General features: G+C 43.2%; 1 non-coding gene and 1 pseudogene across 1 annotated transcript; one reads left to right on the top strand and one right to left on the bottom strand.

Moving 5' to 3' along the window:
* The first annotated feature begins 209 nt into the window (after positions 1 to 209).
* On the top strand, positions 210 to 18,027 carry LOC148147323 (uncharacterized; annotated as a pseudogene).
* A 2,587-nt stretch (positions 18,028 to 20,614) lies between these two features.
* trnak-cuu (transfer RNA lysine (anticodon CUU)) lies at positions 20,615 to 20,686 on the bottom strand. The gene has a single exon. It is a non-coding gene; the product is annotated as a tRNA-Lys (tRNA).
* Positions 20,687 to 21,066: the final 380 nt, after the last annotated feature.

Raw genomic sequence — 21,066 nt, 5'->3', positions numbered from 1 at the left:
CACTGAGCTGCAAGGTTCATTTCCAGACATTTTGTTACTCTACTAGGTAACATCTTCAGAGGGCCTCAGGCAAAGCAATGCTGAAAATTCCTGCTTTCTATTTATATGTTTGGGTTTCTTTTTGTGATGTCATTTCCTGTGGTGATGTTATTTCCTGTGGTGAAGTCACTTCCTGTTCCTTTTCTCAGGGGGTGGTAGATGGGTTCTAACTCAACGTGTTTGTTGTTAGAATTCTGGTTGGAATGCCATGTCTTGAAGAATTCTCGTGCGTGTTTTTGTTTGACTTGTCCTGGGATGGAGGTGTGATCCCAGTCGAAGTGGTGTCCTTCCTCATCTGTATGTGAGGATACTAGTGAGAGAGGGTCATGTCTTTTTGTGGCTAATTGGTGTTCATGTATCCTGGTGGCTAGTTTTCTGCCTGTATGTCTAATGTAGTGTTTGTTACAGTCCTTGAATGGTATTTTACAAATTGCATTAGTTTTGTTCATTGCTTGTATAGGGTCTTTCAAGTTCATTAGCTGCTGTTTCAGTGTGTTGGTAGGTTTGTGGGCTACCATGATGCCAAGGGGTCTGAGTCATCTGGCAGTCATTTCTGAGATGTCTTTGATGGAGGGGAGAGTGGCTAAAGTTTCTGGACGTGTTTTGTCTGCTTGTTTGGATTTGTTGCTGAGAAATCGGTGGGCTGCATTCATTGGGGACCCACTCTTTTGGATTACACGGTATAGGTGAGTTTTCTCTGTTCTGCATAGTTCCTCTGTGCTGCAGTGTGTGTTGGCTCATTGAAATAATGTTCTGATGCAGCTTCATTTGTGGGTATTGGGATGATTGCTTCTGTAGTTCAATATTTAGTCTGTATGTGTTGTTTTCCTGTAGATGCTGGTTTGAAGTTCCCCATTAGCTGTTCGCTCTACTGCGACATCTAGGAACGGCAGTTTGTTATTGTTTTCCTCCTCTTTAGTGAATTTTATGCCAGTAAGGGTATTATTGATGGTCTTGAAGGTTTCCTCTAATTTGTTTTGCTCAGTGATAACAAAGATGTCATCCACATAGCAGACCCAAAGTTTGGGTTAGATAGTTGGCAGAGTTGTTTGTTTAAGTCTCTGCATTACTGCCTCTGCTAAGAACCTTGATATCGGAGATCCCATCGGTGGTCCGTTGGTTTGTCTGTAGGTTTTGTTGTTGAAGGTGAAGTGTGTGGTAAGTCATAGGTCTACTAGATTGATGATACTGTCCTTGCTGATGAAGTTAGTGGTATTTTTGTGTCTCCTAACAGGATAGTCAGTGTTTTCTTGGCCAAGTTAATGTTGATTGATGTAAACAGGGCTGTTATATCAAAGGAGACCATTATTTCATCCTTTTCTATCTTAGTATCTTTGATGGTCTTCAGGAATTGTTGGGTAGAGTGGATGGAGTGGCGTGAGTCTTCTATTAAGTATTTTAGTCTTTGGTGTAGTGCCTTGACCAGTTTGTAAATTGGTGTTCCAGGTCGTGAGACTATGGTCTGAGGGGGGGCTATTGGTTTGTGAAAGTAACAACACGGACAACGCAGAAGCATGGACAGACCCTTAGCAGACACTGGAAAAGCCATCTTAGTTAGAGGAATAAATTACAACTGCAAGAATGCAGACAAGAAAGATTTCTTAGCAGCATTAGAAACAACACTAAAAGATAACCAACTCATAGAAGAAGCATAGCAAACCATCAGACAGGTAGTCACACCAACATTAAGCAGAACAAAGGAAGGAAACGCACTCTAAACACAAGAAAGGAAGGCACTGGAAAGACTAAAATAAATAAAAACATTGTTATCCTACCTGCAGACAAAGGACACTTGACAGTCATTTTAAATCGAAGAGACTACATTGAAAAAGTGAACGCACCACTTACAGATACCAACCCTTACCAACAGGTGGCGATAGACTCAACCCCACAACTAGAGAAATGAATCACAGCCCTACTCAAAAACCTCAGAAATCTGGAGAAATAAATAAGACTGACTTCCAAAGAATGAAACCAGACAGATCCAACACACCACACTTCTATGGATTACCCAAAATTCACAAACCAGAGTCCCCTCTCAGACCCATAGTCTCACTACCTGGAACACCAACTTACAGATTGGGCAAGGAGCTACACCAAAGACCAAAACACTCAGTAGAAGACTCACGCCACTCCATCCACGGCACCCAAGAATTCCTGAAGACCATCAAAGACACTAAGATAGAAGAGGATGAAATAATGGTCTCCTTTGATATAACAGCCTTGTTTACATCCATCAACATTAACTTGGCCAAGAAAACACTGACTACACTATTAGAAGACCCAAAGACACATACACCAAACACCACTAACTTCATGAACAAGGACATTATCATCAAGCTAGTGGACCTATGACTTACCACACACTTCACCTTCAACAACAAAACCTACAGACAAACCAACGGACCACCGATGGGATCTCCGATATCAGGGTTCTTAGCAGAGGAAGTAATGCAGAGACTTAAACAAACAACTCTGCCAACTATCTAACCCAAACTTTGGGTCCACTATGTGGATGACACGTTTGTCATCACTGAACAAAACAAATTAGAGGAAACCTTCAAGACCATCAATAATACCCTTACTGGCATAAAATTCACTAAAGAGGAGGAAAACAACAACAAACTGCCGTTCCTAGATATCACAGTAGAGCGAACAGCTGGAACTTCAAACCAGCTTCTACAGGAAAACAACACATACAGACCAAATATTGATCTACAAAAGCAATCATCCCAATACCCACAAATGAAGCTGCATCAGAACATTATTTCAATGAGCCAACACACACTGCAGCACAGAGGAACTATGCAGAACAGAGAAAACTCACCTATACCGTGTAATCCAAAAGAGTGGGTCCCCAATGAATGCAGCCCACCGATTTCTCAGCAACAAATCCAAACAAGCAGACAAAACACGTCCAGAAACTTTAGCCACTCTCCCCTCCATCAAAGACATCTCAGATATGACTGCCAGATGACTCAGACCCCTTGGCATCATGGTAGCCCACAAACCTACCAACACACTGAAACAGCAGCTAATGAACTTGAAAGACCTTGTACAGGCAATGAACAAAGCTAATGCAATTTGTAAAATACCGTTCAAGGACTGTAACAAACACTACATTAGACAAACAGGCAGAATACTAGCCACCAGGAAACATGAACATCAACTAGCTACAAAAAGACATGACCCTCTCTCACTAGTATCCTCACATACAGATGAGGAAGGACATCACTTCGACTGGGATTACACCTCCATTCCAGGACAAGTCAAACAAAAACACGCACGAAAATTCCTCGAAGCATGGCATTCCAACTGGAATCCTATCAACAAACACATTGAGTTAGACCCCATCTACCACCCCCTGAGAAAAGGGGGTGACTTCACCACAGGATCCAAAGAAACCCAAACGTATAAATAGAAAGCAGGAATTTTCAGCATTGCTTCGCCTGAGGCCCACTGAAGATGTTATCTAGTAGGGTGACGAAATGTCTGGAAATGAACCTTGCAGCTCAATGAGCAGAATCACTTGGATTTGGGCATAAACTACACAATACTTAAGTTACGATTATAAATTCAGACATGGAAAGATAGGAGGAGGTCTGAGTGGAGTAAAAATATATGGCCAATGACTGGTCAGCATAAATGGCCTGTGTTATCCTACTTCTATTGCCCTGTTCTGTTCCAAATAAAAGTTTTTCATAGGATAATTTGGGTTTTCCATACTTGGAGTTGTTTTTCCTTTTCCTTTTCCATAATTCTATCTGCTGCTAATTAAAATGAAGCTTTGTCTCATATTAATTCAAACCAGCAATGCAAAAGCAGGTCAGAGACCACAGTTGATTCCCGAAGACAGCTGAAGAACAGGTGGCCCCACATCTGGTGCCTGCAGCCAAGGACAGATGATTTGACCTTTAACAAATTATTATAAAACCATTTTCAATTAATATGATTTTTTAAATGTAACTTTATTTTATGAATGTATCCATTTTAGGTTTGTTTTTAAATACAATAAAGTTAAATAACTTTTTGCTTTCTCTTATTGTGGAGTTGCTTTGCATTTATGCCAGACAAAATTGAAATTCAGACAAAACACGACAGCAACAAGAATTCATTGTTTTAAATTTTGATTTGAGCTGCACTTTTTTCAGGTAAAGCGACTCTGGCTCATTTCTCTGCTGGCTGTCAGGCTGAAAGGGGTGTTATGACTGACATACGGATTAAAAATTGGTGGGAATTGCTGACCAGAAGCTTGGCAAAACAAGCAACTGTGGGGCAATCCCACACTGTATGGCTATCCATTGTTTTTATGTCATAATCTGGGTATTATTAAGCCAGCTTCATTAATAGCTAGGACAGAATAAAAGCCATTGTTGCCACCTGGACTCCCTATGATCATAACCCTTATTAGTGCTTCCTTGTTCTAGTGGGATCTCTCTGATGTTATAAAATCTTTACAGCATCTCCTCACTTCAAATGTGTTCTTGCTGGGTTAGGTATCCAAGCATTTTTCTTCACCTTGTGATGAAGCCACTCCCTTAACAGGGTTGTGCTGTCCTTGGCTTTTTTTCCAGTGAGGTCGTAAAAAACATAGACTCTGAAAAGTCTGGGGTTGAAGGGTATTAGGGCCAATTTGATGATAGCTAACAGAGACTGCCTCAGGCAGAAGGCTTTCAAGTTTTAAAAAAAAAAGAACATTTGTACAATGAAGCTCAGCTCAGCTTCCTCTGGTTTGGTTTGGTTTGGTTTTTTAGCAGTAGTGTGAAAAAGCTGCTGGACTCAGAAGCAGGTCTCTCTCTGACTTCTCTCCTGTAAGAGCTTGTGTTTGATTTTACCTTTTGTGCCAAGGGGTGTTTATGGGGATTATTGCAGGTATTTGGAGCAACACCATTAAATTGGGATGATCTGTTGGGCTTTTGGAGAGGCTAAGTTACTCGGTATTCTGTTTTCTGTTGTTTGTGTTTCATTCAGTAATCTTGTAAATAAAGTCTGTTTTGTTTAAAACTAAGTGGTTTGACCAGCGGCATTTCTCCTGGTGTTTCCACCATACACCTGTTTAACATAACTAACAAAGTTAAGGTCTGGATTACCTTCTTGAAATGTTTCGAGGGGTCTGGCTTGGTTTATAACAATCTCCTCTATTGATGTACCAGTTGGAGCAAGAGCCTATGCTTGAAATGTTGACTCTCCTGCTCCTCGGATGCTGCCTGACCTGCTGTGTTTTTCCAGCACCACACTCTTCGACTCTGACCTCCAGCATCTGCAGTCCTTACTTTCTCCAAAGAGTATCTTACATGTCAGGCTAGCTGAGCTCCCAATGTTCCTACTCTCATTTGCATTATTCAAGTTGCAGGATTTGCAAATATTTTCAGGAAAAATCCATTGTCGACTCTGCTTCTCTCTCTGTCCATAGATGCAGCCAGTCTGACGGAGTTTCTCCAGCATTCTCTGTGTTTGCTAAAGAATTCCCTGTTGTTCACTTTCAGATAGGTGAACCCCACTCTCTCAAAATGTTATTATGCATTACATTTACATTTGTATGTAAGGGCTTCTACGTAAAATGGCCCACACCAATGGTTTTAACCTTTTAGCTTCTGATTCCTGCCCCCTCTCATTCCCAAACCTGTCATTATAAGATTTCCACAGGCCTACCCTATCCCATAACAAAAACATATCTTTTTGCCGATAGTAAGTTAATGAATTAAACTCACTCATTAGTTTTATTAGTTTTGTTATTTTACTATGAAACTTCATGGGCACCAGATGAAGATTTGTGTGAGGGACATAATGGCCTATTGTATCTGTGAGGCGAGTTCACTTACAGGTCATTAGCTGAAGCGATTGGTTGTGGGAGTCAAGCATGAGTTTCTAGATGTATTGCACAGACATAAAAAGGCTGAGGCAAATTTTCCAAGGCATTCTCTGTTTAGCTTTTATCGACCTTTGGAAACCTTCTTTTGGATGTATAAAAGGGCTGATGACTTCTGGCTGAGAATTCCTGCCTTAGACTGAAACAGCATCAGTTTCTGTGACTACAGAATTGTAAATATGGCGTTAACTACCATGGAAATAGATCTAAATGCTTTTGCTCATTTTCTAGTAATTGCTAAAGAAATAACAGTCTCTCGTAACGTCAGTTACAAAGGTTTTGTTATTAAGGAAGGAGATCTTTTAACATTTACATCAACATGAATTCAGGGGCAGATGGCTTAAGGTGGTAGAGTGTGATATTTTAGGGTGCTATTATAGATGGCAGGAACTTCATAATGGACTGGACATTCAGTGCCATCCCTATTGAATTACAACTGTTCAAACAATGTATTCAGTTCTGCTTTAAAATCAAACAATAGCTAATCTTGAGAAAAGAACTCTAAGAATCCTGCTTGCCATTGGCACTGGAGGGTTTTGCAAAGTTAACACATCCAGTCTTTCCATTCATGATCAGAAAATTCCAGAAAGGTTCTCAAATATTCTCGAATACCAGCTTGAAGTAAGAACTAACTTCAGGATTGACAGACTCCAACTCATGAGCCTACACAAGCAAGCCTACAAGCATATGAATTAGTAGGCCCTCTAAGCCTTCTCAGCTATTCAGTGCAATCATGGCTGATCTGTTTGTGCTCCAAATTCTATATTCGCATCCATTCTGATAACCTTTCATTCCCTTACATAACAAGAATGCATCTTCCTCTGCCCTAAGAATATTGATTGACATTGTCTCAATGACTTTCTGAGGCTTCCAAACTCGCACAACTTTCTAAGAAAAAAAAAGTCCTCTCATCTCTGACCAAAAACACAGACTGATAACTTTCAACATGTTCCCTGGTTCTGCTCTCACCCACAAGAGTATTCTTTCCACAACCACTTAGTCAAGGCAGTTCAATACAATTCAATAAAATCATCTTCTCATTCTCTGAACTCTAGTGAAAGCAAGATTAGATTGGTGCTGGAAAAGCACAGCAGGTCAGGCAGCATCCGAGGAGCTGGAAAATTGATGTTTCGGGCAGGAGCCCCTCATGATTCCTGATGAACCAAACCTAGCCTGCCCAATCTTTCCTCATAAGACCTCTTCCTCACTTTTTCCAGGTAGCAATCTAGTAAACCTTCTCTGAACTACCTTCAATAGATTTATCCCTCCCCTTAAATAAAGAGAGTAAAACTTGACAGCGTATTCAAGATGGTTTCTCATTCATGCCCTGCATAACTGAAAAATAACATCCTGACTTTGATATAAGAACAGAAATTGCTGGAGACACTCAGCAGGTCTGGCAGTATGTGTGTAGAGAGAAACAGAGTTAGTGTTCGAGTCAAGCAACCCTTCTTCAGAACTGATAATGTCTAAGAAAAAGTTATATTTTTCTTCATGACAGGGGGAGAGGGAGTAGAAAATGAATGGGAAAATAGGTGGAGATGGAGTACAGGGTGGGGGCGGTGCGGTGCGGAAATAGCTAGGCAGACAAAGGGATTGTTGGTAGTAGGCCAGGGAAGAAGAAAAGCTAGATAGACAATCATGGGAACTGTGAGTGAGTGGAAATGCTTTAGCTTTGCTGAAAACAGTCCATGCCGTGGCACATCCTGGGGTATCAGGGTGAGTGAAAAACCTGGAAGGCAGTGTTCATTCTCTAAAATAATTCAAATTGATACTGAGTCCGAAAGGCTGCAGGGTCCCCAAACAGAAAATGCTGGAGACACTCAGCAGGTCTGGCAATATATGTTAATGATATAGAAGATGGTATCAGCAATAACATTAGCAAATTTGCTGATGATACAAAGCTGGGTGGCAGGGTGAAATGTGATGAGGATGTTAGGAGATTACAGGGTGACCTGGACAAGTTAAGTGAGTGGGCAGATGCATGGCAGATGCAGTTTAATGTGGATAAATGTATGGTTATCCACTTTGGTGGCAAGAACAGGAAGGCAGACTACTACCTCAATGGAATCAATTTATGTAAAGGGGCAGTACAGAGAGATCTGGGTGTTCTTGTACACCAGTCAATGAAGGCAAGCATGCAGGTATAGCAGGTAGTGAAGAAGGCTAATAGCATGCTGGCCTTCATAACAAGAGAAATTGAGTATAGAAGCAAAGAGGTGCTTCTGCAGCTGTACAGGGCCCTGGTGAGACCACACCAGGAGTACTGTGTGCAGTTCTGGTCTCCAAATTTGAGAAAAGACATTCTGGCTATTGAGGGAGTGCAGCGTAGATTCAGAGGTCAATTCCTGGAATGGCGGGATTACCTTACACTGGAAGACTGAAGCGACTGGGCTTGTACACCCTTGAGTTTCGAAGACTGAGAGGGGATCTGATTGAGACGTATAAGATTATGAAAGGATTGGGCACTCTGGCAGTAGGAAACATATTTCCACTGATGGGTGAGTCATGAACCAGAGGACACAGCTTAAAAATACGGGGTAGACCATTTAGGGCAGAGCTCAGGAGAAACTTCTTCACCCAGAGAGTGGTAGCTGTGTGGAATGCTCTGCCCCAGAGGGCAGTGGAGGCCCACTTTCTGGATTCATTTAAGAAGGAGTTGGATAGAGCTCTCAAAGATAGTGGAATCAAGGGTTATGGAGATAAGGCAGGAACAGGATACTGATTAGGAATGATCAGCCATGATTATATTGAATGGCTGTGCAGGCTCGAAGGGCTGAATGGCCTACTCCTGCACCTATTGTCTATTGTCTATTGTCTAAAATGGGATGCTGATCTTCCAGCTTGAACTGAACATCACTGGAGCACTGCAGCAAGCCCGAGACAGAGATGTTGGCCAGGAAATGCAGTGATGTGTTGAAGTGGCAGGCAACCGGAAGCTTTGAGTCATTTTTACAGACAGAACGTAAGTCTTCTGCAAAACGGTCACCCAGTTTGCGCTTCATCTCCTCAGCATAGAGGAGACTGCATTGTGAGCAGCAAATACCATAAACTAGATTGAGTGAAGTGCAGATAAATCGCTGCTTCATGTGGTAGGTGTGTCCGGGGACCTTGGATAATGAGGAAGGAGGAGGTATGTTGGCAAGTTTTGGATCTTCTGCAATTGCATGAGGTGGTGCTGTGGGGAGGTGTTGGGAGTGCAGAAGGAGTGAACCAGGGTGTCCTGGAGACAATGGTCCCTGTAGAATGCTGATGGTGGGGGTGGGGGGTTGGTGGGGAGTATGTCCCTGATGGTAACATCCAACTGGAGATGGCAAAAATGGCGGCTTATGATTCTTTGGATGAAGAGGCTTGTGGGGTTGAGGGTAAGGATCAGGGGGGACCTATTGTAGAACAGAAGGGTGAGGGCAGAAGTATTGGAAGTGAGTCAGATATGGCTAAGGTTGCTAGCAACCATAGTAGTAGGGAATCTTTGGTTCAGGAGAAAGGTGGATGTTACTGATGCCCCTTTTTGGAAAATGGCTTCATTTGAACGGTTGCGATGGAGATGGAGAAACAAGGAGAATGAAATGGAGTCTTTACAGGAAGCAGGGTGTAAAGATACATTGTCAAGGTAACCATGTGAGTTAGAATCATAGAATTATAGAATCCCTTGAGTGTAGAGGTCGGCCATTTGGCCCATCAAGTCCACACCAAGCTTCTGAAGAGCATCCCACCTAGACCCACCCACCCCAACCCAATCCCAGTAACCTTGCAGTAACTGCAATCCCCCAGTCTGCACATTCCTGGACATTGTATGACAATTTAGCATGGCTAAACCATCTAACCTGCACATCGTTGGACTGTGTGGGGATACCAGGAGGAAACCCCCCTGGTAAACAGACTATTCCCAGAAATGGGAGCAGAAATGATGAGCAAGGGAAGGAGTCAGAAATGGACCAGGTGAAGGTGAGAGCGGGGTGGAAATTAGAAGCGAAATTGATAAACCTTTCCAATTCCAGACGAGAGAAGGAACCTGCACTGATGATGTCATTGATGTACAGGAGAAACAGTTGTGGGTGGGGGCCTGAGTAGGATTGGACCGAAGAATGTTCCACATACCCCACAAATAGACAAGCATAACTGGGGCCCATGCAGGTACCCATGGTCACACCTTTGATCCTGTCATAACATGGATTGCTTTCAGTCCGGCCAACCCATTTCCACCCATTCATACTCCCCCTTATCACATCTCCCCCATCTCTTCTCTTCTTCCCTCAGTTACTATGAACAATCCCATTGTCTGTCTAACTCCATCAACAGATGCCTAAGGGAAAGACAACGGAACGAGGACATGCCGCAACCCAAAGGACTAGCCACACTACCATACATCAAGAGCATTTCTGAACTGACAGCCAGACTACTGCAACCACTAGGACTCATAACAGCACACAAACCAACAGCCACTCTCAGACAACAACTCACCAGAACGAATGACCCGATACCCAGCATGAGCAAAACCAATGTAGTGTACAAAGTCCCATGCAAGGACTGCACAAAATACTACATAGGACAAACAGGAAGACAGCTAATGATCTGCATCCATGAACACCAATTAGCCACGAAACGGCCCGACCAGCTGTCCTTAGTAGCCACACACGTAGATGACAAGCAATATGAATTCGACTGGGACAACACTAAACACTAATAGGACAAGCCAAACAGAGAACAGCCAGGGAATTCCTAGAGGCATGGCACTCATCCACAGATTCAATCAATAAGCACATCGACCTGGACCCAATATACCGACCACTGCAACGGATAGCTGGAACTGACAACCGGAAGCGGCAGATTCAAACCACTATAAATGCTGGAGGAAAGATCACAGAAGCGAGGATGTCACCTAGACAGGGGACGAAACGTCTGCAACACAAATTCCCAGCTCAGCGAACAGAACCACAACAGAATTTTGTAAAATTGAGACCAAGCCTTTACTGTCTCATTAGTCACCTGTTTTAAGAACCTTTTATGATGAAGTCGGGCCATAAGAACCTATTGAGCAGTTTGTTGGAAGATGCCATAGCAATGGGCATAAATGTGACTTTTCCAAAGAGGATTTCTTAGACAGTCTCATCGACATACCAATTAAACTACTGAGGAAGGACTTTTTTTCAAGTGCAAGGGCCACATAAGATGGAAGGAATTCTCATGTGAAGAGGGAACTTTGTCTCTACAAGGACGGTACAGTGGTCACTCATACCAATGCTGTTCAAGGACACACATATTTGCAGCTGGCAGATTGGTAAGGATGAGGTCAAGGATACTGCTCTGTCTTGTTGGTTCTCACACCACTTACCGCAGACCCAGTCTAGCATCCATGTATTTTGTGACTCAACTCGCCAGTGATGTTGCTGCCATACACTCTTGATGGTGGAAATCGAAATCCCCACCCAGAGCACATTCTGCACCCTTACCATCCTCAGTGCTTCATTAGCCAAGGAGGGCAGTATGTAATAATTAGCAGGAGGTTTCCTTCTCCATGTTTAAACTGATGCCATAATACTCCATGGGGTGCAGAGCCAATGTTGACTCTTAGGGCAACTCCTTCTTAACCGTATACCACTGTACCACCACCTCTGCAAGGTCTACTCTGTCAGTGGGACAGGGCATACCCTGGGATGGTAATGGTGTTGTCTGGAACATTGTGTGTATGGTATGATTCCATGAATGTGACTACACCAGGCTGGTGCTTGAGTAGTCTGAGAGACATCTCTGGCATTTTTCGGCACTAGTTCCCAGATGTTAGGGAGGAGGACTTTGCAGGGTTGCAGGGCTGGGGTTGTTGTTGTCATTTCCAGTGCCTTAGTCAGTGCTGGGTAATCTAACCAGTTTTTTTTCCTTTTTCACAGTAATTCTTCTTCCTGTAAATAGTATCTGCTGTTCTTTGCTGCTCCTGTACTGTTATTGTGTTTGTTGGGTCCCCTGCATTTATTTATTTGTCATCAATTGGCTTTGGTTTAAATTAGTTAGCTCCCCTTTCTCCCTTGGCACTGAACTGCCATTCACTCAGTTTCACTACTACAATAGAGTTGTTGGTTGATATTGTGAATTGCATCTATGTTTCAATCCCACTTGACCACAATACATTTTGTACCCTTACGCATTTCTTTATATATGAGTAAATTTTGCATCCTATTGGCTCGTCATATTTTTTGGAGCTATTAATCAGCAATTACAGAAACATATACAGAATTTGGTGATCATATTTGTCTTGACAATTCAAAGCTTTAGGTTTGGTAAAGATTCAATTCATCGGAGGAACATTTATCACTCACCTGTAGCGACCAGTAATCAGATTGTGTGAAAAGCACTCAACAGTATTTATTTATTTGTTGTTGTTCCCAGTGAGGTAGGGAGAAGACCTGCTCTTCAGGAGGAAGCAGGACTCTGGTAACCATGGCAGCAAGGATCTGGAAGGTCTTAAATTGAAGATTCAAGTTGAGACCCCTCAGGGATAAAAATAGTTGACATTGAATCAACAGGGAACTAACAATATGGACATCAGCAGGAGGTCAAGCTTTCTGAGCAAATTGTCATAAAACTCGAGGATTATCTGAGAACTTTGGTCAAATCATGTGTGCATATTTGTGATTGCTTGTGCTGTGTTCATTCAATTTGATTTGTAGGAATAAAGTGTGAACGTAGCATGAATTGCTGAAAAAGCATTAGATATCACAAATTCAGAATGTTTGTGCAGTACATGTCTGATTGTCCAAATGACTGGTTTGCAAAGTTCAGTACTGTATTTGGAAGATGGAAGTCGAGTTTTTTTGTTATGTTTCCTATTAAATTATGACATTTTCTTCTTGCATGAATGGTGTTGCAACTATGAAATTCTGACTTTTTGATGTTAACTCTGTCTTTTTCTAAGCAAAATATTTTGTAACTTTCTGTATGACATTTTGTTTGTGGTTTCACTTATATGGATCTTACTCCAGTGATCATATGGTTGTTGACAGGAGAATAAGGTGATGGAAGGACTCGTCAACCATGCTACCAAACAGCACTTGCTGTGCAATAACCTGCTCAGTGACGCCCAGTTTGGGTTCCACCAGGGCCATTCAGTTCCTGACCTCATTACAGCCTTAGTTCAAACATGGACAAAAGAGTTGAACTCCAGAGGTGAGGTGAGAGTGACAGCCCTTGACATCATGGCCCTATTTGACTGAGTGTGGCATCAAGGACCCCCAGAAAAACTAGAGTTAATGGGAATCTAAGAGAAAAACTCTCCACTGGTTGGGGCCATACCAGAAACAAAGGAAGATGGTTGTAGTTTTGAAAGGTCAGTCATCTCAGCTTCAGGATGTCTCTCCAGGAGTTCCTCAGGGTAGCGTCCTAGGCCCAACCATCTTCAGCTGCTTCATCAATGACCTCCCCTCCATCATAACGTCAGAAGTGGGGATGCTCACTGATGATTGCACTATGTCCAGTGCCATTTGTGATTCTTTAGAAACTGAAGCAGTCCATGTCCAAATGCTACAAGACCTGGACAATATCCATCCTTCGGCTGACAAGTTCCAAGCATCATTCACATCACATGAGTGCCAGGCAGTGATCATCTCCACAAGAGAGAATCTAACCACTCCCTTGACATTCAATGGCATCACCATTGCTAAAACACCCACTATCAACATCTTAGGGGTTTAAATTGATTAGAGTATAGCCAGATGAACTGGAATAGCCAGATAAATGCTGTGTCAATAAGAGCAGGACAGAGGCTAAGAATCCTGCAGCCAGAAACTCACCTTCTGACTCCCCAAATCAATCTACAAGGCACAAGATCCTATAGTCTCTGGAACAGTGCTGGTGGATTGAGGGTAACTAATGTAACCCCACTATTTTAAAAAAAAAAGAGATGGAGGGAAAACGGTGATTTACAGACCATTCTGCTGACATCAGTCCTTGAGAAAACATTGAAGTTCTCAGAGTGGGCAGCGGGTGTGTGCTCCTTTGAATCACTGCCACCCCCCTGGGCCAGTGCCTCAACATTATGAATAATGTATTGAGGATGCATTGTGAGACTCTCCATGCCTCTTTGTGCACTGATATCTGCAGAAGCCTTAGGGCATGTGGCAATAAGATGAGTTCTGGCTTTAGTGATCTTTTGTGCCATCAGTATGAGCTTGTCCGACAGCAATCAGACACTGGGGGATTCTGCATGTGCAGAAATAGAAGATGACTCATTGGCCATCAGATACTATGCCCCCGCTGGATTTGCATCTTCTCCAGGCATTGCCACTCCTTCGAGACTGGAAACGACCAAGTTCCCCACAAAGCTTTTTGTCAAATGGTTGCCAGACTCCTCCATTCTTGATGGTGACAACAAACTTCAGGCAGACCTGTCAATGCACCAGGTATTTTTTTGTGCATACCCATCAAATCTGATTCCTTTGCAAGCAATGTGTGTGTACATTCAGCCTCTGCCAAACTGCTGTCTGCATTATTCTCTCCCAGCTACAGATCACTTCTTCCCAGATTCTGAACATGTGCAGATCCTGCCTCGAATTTAGTCCCCATGTTACACACAGTGTCAGAATCAAGGCTGTTTTCTTTCACTCATGAAGTTTTGTATCACTGTATGTGGCAGCATTAACTGGCCATTCCTAATTTCCCCTGAGAAGTGGTAGCAAGCTGCCTTCTTGACCTGGTACTATCTACGTTGGGTAGGGACACCACAATGATGTTGGGAAGGAAGCTCCAAGGGACCTGGTGACAATGAAGGAATGGTGATAGAGTTCCAAGTCAGGATGTTGTGGAGGGAAACTTACAAGTGGTGGTATTCCCATATATCTGCTACCCTTGTCCTTCGTTGCAGTAGAGGTTTTGGGTTTGGAAAGTGCTGTGGAAGTGTCTGTATACATTGCTCCAGCTGGGCCTTGTACATGCTGCTGCCACTATACATCGGTGGTGAAGGGAGTGAATGTTAAAGACAGTGGATGGAGCACCAATCAAGCAGGTTGCTCTGTGTTGAGCTTCTTGAGTATCAACACAACTGCACCCTTCTGGGTAAATAGAGATTTTCCATCATGCTCCTGATTTGCACCTTGTGAATGATGGACAGTTTTGGGCACTTAGAAGACAAGTTACTGAATTCCAAGCCTTGAGCCTGCATTTAGGATTACTGTAATTAATAGCTAGTCCAGTTCAGATTCTGGTCACTGCTAACCCCAAGGATGTTGATAGTGAAGGATTCAGTAATGATAGTACTATTGAATGTCAGGGGACAATGGGAATGGTAATTACCTGACACTTGTGTAGCACTATACTAAGGAATTCCTGCAGCAATGTTCTGGAAGTGAGATGACTAGCTTTCAACAACCCAAACAGCTTCATTTGTGTCAGGTATAGCTCAGCCAATGCTTGTTACCTGACCTGGCATGTCCTCCCACACTCCTTCATTGAATCCTTCATTGATAAGTCTGAAGGTGAGAGATGTTGGGTTCACTTTTCTTGTCTCTTACATCACTTGTCACTTTTCTGTCTCTTACATCACTGCACCAAGTTGCAAGCTGAATGAATGAGAGCACAAAGATAACATTGTAGTGAGGAGAAAGGAGGGTACAGGAAGGCAGAGCTTAAATCATCCTCAGATTGATGGTGGGGTGAGGAGATGTGAGAACGAAGGTTGGGCATGAGCTCTGATTGTCTTAGCATGAGCTCTGATTCTCCCAGGGTACTCGAATTATGGCGGGAGGGCGTCTGCATACGTTGCTGTCCCCAGTTGCACTGTGCTGCTAACTCCAGGTAGGCACCAGCTTTCTGGAAGGAAAAGGGATGAGCGTACTCTGCTTGTCTGCTTGGCGGCAGTGTGTGCCATCTGTGAGGAATGGGTATGAGGTTTACAGCAGTGTGAAATATGGGCTGCTAATGTGGAACTCTGAATGTAATGTGTACATTGTTAGGGATAGTTGGCCAGAGAGCTGGTGAATTGAGTGATGCTCTAGGTGTTGCATTCTTATGTTAAAGTACAACTGGACACAAGGATTGGTGAAATAAAGATTGGTTGCTTCATTATTCAAAGGGAAGATTAAACATGCAGATAGTATTCACTGGGAGGCTGCAAGGCACAATCTGACCTTGATCACTGCTACTTACAGACTGCCAACATGTCCCAGGACCAATGCATCACATCCTATCCAGGACTGATGGCACTTAACGATATGCTCCCCTAAATGTGCACCGCACCCCACAACCTGAGGCAGGTGGTTCAGTTCTAATGGTATGGCATCTGAAAACAAATTCACTGACCTTTACCATTCTTGAGAGTTTATGAGATTTTGTGTGGTACTGCTTCTAGGCCTTCAGGGCTACAGCACATGCATTGAGTACGATAGCTATATGCTTCCATTCTGTTCACAATGTCTGTCTCTAAGGTCTCCTGGTGCCCTGGGGTTAGAGCCTCTTGAAGTCTACTCTCTATCCTCTTGTGCCATTTATCCCATTCTCCCTGCTCACATTGCCAGCATTGCTGCAGCCAGAGTGTATCTGTAGGTAGTGGAATGTCCTTTCCAAATAAAATAACAGCTCTTTTTATAAAAGCACTAAGAGCAACATTGAGCAACTGAACAGCATGCTGGGAAAAATGGGAAACTGAATGGCATGCTGGGAATTGCATCAGGCTGGCCAGACAGATATGTAAATCAGTTATCTTGATTGATAATATTACATAGTTGTTAATGAGACAGAGGAACTGAGATATTAAGCCAGGAAACTTGCAGCATTCAATGTCAAATTGGATCAAGCCAGACAGATCTGCAAGTTATCCACTTGACTGACTAATGAATAGGTGTTGATGAGACACTACTGCAGGTTTTTGGATGGAACAACAGATCAGAGTTTCAGTGGACCCAATTTTGAGGCAGCCTGGTTCCTAGAGTTCGTGCAATCAACAGAGAAATTACATTGTCCAATACTGTCTTTTGTAACACTCTTCCTAGGACAGAAACTCAATTGACGTGGAGTAACCAAATTACATTAATTACATGAGTTACATGTAATAGAATTGCATGAGTTATTAGAATTTGTATTTAACAAATAAATACAGTGGAAAATATAATATATCACCACGCTCTGATGTCATTTTGAGTTACAGAAGATATTAAGATATAAATAAAGTATATGTAAAAACTGAGTTCTGTTCCCTTTTTGTGCTCTGCTCGACATGGGGTGGGGATGTTCTCTGCAATGGGCTCCATGCCCACCAATGCCGGGCATCACAGGTCATTCAAGGAGTCCCACCCCAGGGCCATCACCAGTATCACCACACCAGGCTTACCATGTCACACCACCCTGTTGATTCATTAGAAGCACTGATCCAGGCCTACCATGTCACACTGCCCTCTCGCTTCATTAGGAATATTGATTCAGGCCCACCATGTCACACTACCCTGTCAATTCATTAGGAGTACTGATCCAGGCCTACCATGTCACACCACCCTGTTGTTTCATTAGGAATATTGATTCAGGCCTACCATGTCACACCACTCTGTCAATTCATTAGGAGCACTGATCCAGGCCTACCATGTCACACCGCCCTGTCGATTCATTAGGAGTACATGATTCAGGCTTACCATGTCACACCACCCTGTTGATTCATTAGGAGTACTGTTTCATGCCTACCATGTCACACTTCCCTGTTGATTTATTAGGAGCACTGATTCAGGCTGACAGCATTGCTGCAGCTGACCAACAGTCACTGCAGAAGACCACGGAGGTGCCCTGCCCTCACCGCCATCTTGAAGATCGGTGCCACTGTCACTGCCTGGAGTCGTGTGCTGGAGCTGCTAATGTCAAAGTCGCCGTGCTTCAGCACCATCTCTCGCCGCTGGGCTCACACTCGCTTCCTTTGCGAGCTTCTTCAAGGGCTCACTCTTCTTCACACTGGGCCTATTGTCCCTGAGGAACTGGCTCCTATCATTGCTACCGTACATGCTCAGGAGGCCAGACACACTTTCGCCCTGCTGGAGACGCGGAAAAGGCCTCCAAAGAGAGAAAAAGAGAAAAGAAAGAGAGTAAAAGAGAAGAGCAAAAGCAAAAGAAAGAAGCAAAGAAAGCAGGTGGAAGTGGGCTCCTACTTCTAGCACCATCTTGGATTGCCAAACAGTTGTTACTAAATAATAGTAAGCCACTGTACTTGGGAATGACCTGGAAAATTATTCACTGGAAGCCACTCAGATGTGGGGGTTCCCTTATATTAGCAGCAAGACGTAGGAATCTTGGGAGCAGGGAGAAGAGCCTCAACTTTAGTTCGAACAGCTGGAAACAGAGTGGTATAAACATCCTTACCATCTTGTGCTTCTAAGGCTGATTTTAGACCAGAGAACATTGGCATTTAAAAACTGTAAGATTACTTGGGAAATTAGAGGGAAAGACGGCTTTTATAGAATCGTATGTGTATATCTTGTATTCCTACGATAATAAACCACATCTCATTATTAGTTCAAAAGCAGTCCCACAAAGGAAGCAAATAGATCAGACACACACACACACACACACACACACACACACACACACACACACACACACACACACACACACACACACACACAAAATGCTTACACACCTCATCTTTTTGAAGTGTAGCTTGGTTTGCAGTAGGAACAGATATCTCTAAGATGCCAGCCTTGTCTGCACACTACCTGCATTAGAAAGAATGGCCATGATTCATTGCCCTGCCCTCTTTTAAGGGGTTAATCATTTTTGTCCCTTATATTTTATAAAGTCAAACCTGGTTTGAATGCAGTATGCAAAGAATGGTCGTTGAAGCAAGCACACTGTAAATTGTGTGCAAACTGAATATACAGAGCACTGGTAATGATTAAAGCGCTCACTTATGGTTGAGAAAAATGTGATAGACATTTAGGTGTTTGTGTGCATGTTTGTTCTGTCTCCTCTTTAGATGACTGCATTTTGTACTTGGCTTTCTGTATTTCCTTTGAAGTCCCACTTCGTCTGGCTCCTGTTCTATGTTACCCAGCATGTTTGCCTCTCATTGGTCCCTGCTTTCTCATTGCTCTCTGCGCTCTCGCTGCTGTTACCGATTTCTCTAGTGTGTAAAACTGATCGGAAAAATGTAATGGTGCAAGATGAAAGGTTCTTGGAAACAAGGAATAAAGCACCAGCATGAAAAATGTACAACATCTGAAATATAATCAGCAAGAATGGAACCTTAGCCAGAGTAAATTGGAAGAGGGAGAATAAAATGCAGAAAACAAATAGGGTAAAAGGGGACAAAACCACACAGGATTAACAAAACAGCAGCAAATAATGAAATCAAAACAAAATATTGAAAATGATTCAGCCAGGAAAACAAATAAATTTTTAAAAAGCATAAGAAAACTATATTTCTTGTGTCTGCATTTTAAAATTCACATGCAATTATTCTGCTTTTTTTTGCACGCGTTAGAATCTTGTTTTTCCTGACAATAAGACAGCAGAGCTACAAGTAAATGCTGACAGAGCACAAACATCTGCATTCTCCTGACTATAAGTCTGTGATGCCAGCAAAGTGGAAAGCCTCCGAACACTTGAGTGGGATGTAAGTGCCAAAGGGATAAACTAAAACACTCACTTTAAACTTGCCTGCTAAATGGGAACTGTCTGTGGGGCCCACACACAATTGTAGCTGATAGATTGTATTGTGCCACTGTCTTACCCTTGTGAAAATTTTCTTTAAATACAATGATTAAGCATCAACGCCTCATTGTGATCTAAGTACTATTTTTGTTTTAGGTTTGAATTGAGAAGTGATTGACTGATTGATCAATTTATTGTCACGTGGTACTGAGGTACAGTGAAAAGCTTTGTTTACAAGCAGTACAATCAGATCATCGTAGACAAGGATATACAGATCAAAAAGGCAGATAGAGGCATACTGGTTACATTACACAGGACGTGCAAGATCAATGTTAGCAAGATCGGCATTATTTGAGGATAGACATTCCATTCATCAGTCTAATAACAGCCAGGAAGAAGCTATTCCTGAACCTGCTGGTGCATGTGTTCAGGCATCTGTTTTGTTTGCATGACAGAAGAGGTTGATGATGTTGGCAGTCTTTCCGCAGCAGCAAGCTATGTCAATGGAGTCCATTGAAGGTTGGCTTCCATGATGGTCTGGTTTGTACACACCATCTTCTGTAATTATTACAGTCCTGGGCAGAGCAGTTGCCATACCAAGCTGTTACGCACCTAGACAGTGCGCTCTTAATGGTGCATCTGTAGAAGTTGGAGATGGTCCTTATAGATATGCCAAATATCCTGAGCTGCCTGAGGAAGAAGAGGCATTGTGCCTTGTTGACTATTGCATCAACATTGGAAGTCCAGGACAGTTGCTGGTTTTTAGATTAGATTAAATTCCCTACAGTGTGGATACAGGCCCTTCGCCCCAACAAGTCCACACCGACCCTCTGAAGAGTAACCCACCCAGACCCATTTCCCTCTGACGAATGCACCTAACACTTTGGGCAATTTAGCATGGCCAATTCATCTGGCCGGCACATCTTTAGACTGTGGGAGGGAACCGGACCACCCAGAGGAAACCCACGCAGACACGGGGAGAACGTGCAAACTCCACGCAGACAGTCGCCCGAGGCTGGAATTGAACCGGGGTCCCTGGTGCCGTGAGGCAGCAGTGCTAACCACTGAGTCACAGTGCTGCCACAAACTAAATTCCCTGACTGGGAATCGAACCCAGGCCATGGCAGCAAGAGCACCAAATCCTAACCACTAGGCCACCAGGGATCATCACTCGAACGAACGTGACGCTCTCCACCCTGTCAACCTCTGTTCCATTGATGTAGGTGGGGGGTGTGTTCTCCTCCTTCTTTCTGAAGTCAATGATCAGTTCTTTAGTTTTGCCGACATTGAGAGAGAGGTTGTTCCCATTGCACTGTGGCACCAAGCCCTCTAATCTCCCTTCTGTATTTTGACTTGTCAGTGTTGTCTATCCATCCTACTACAGTGGTGTCGCCAGGGAACGTGTAGATGGCATTCATTTGGAATTTGGCAACACAATCATGGGTGTACAGGGAGTGCAGTAAGAGGGCTGAGGACCCACCCTTTGGGGGCGGGGTGGGGGGACTCCAGTATTGAGTGTTATTGTAGAGGAAGTGCAGTTACCT

Source organism: Chiloscyllium plagiosum, unplaced genomic scaffold (assembly GCF_037043375.1).
Source record: "Chiloscyllium plagiosum isolate Xiang-an unplaced genomic scaffold, Cpla_swu_hap1 HiC_scaffold_17, whole genome shotgun sequence".
Classification (NCBI taxonomy): domain Eukaryota; kingdom Metazoa; phylum Chordata; class Chondrichthyes; order Orectolobiformes; family Hemiscylliidae; genus Chiloscyllium; species Chiloscyllium plagiosum.
This window is presented reverse-complemented; position numbering and strand designations above follow the sequence as displayed.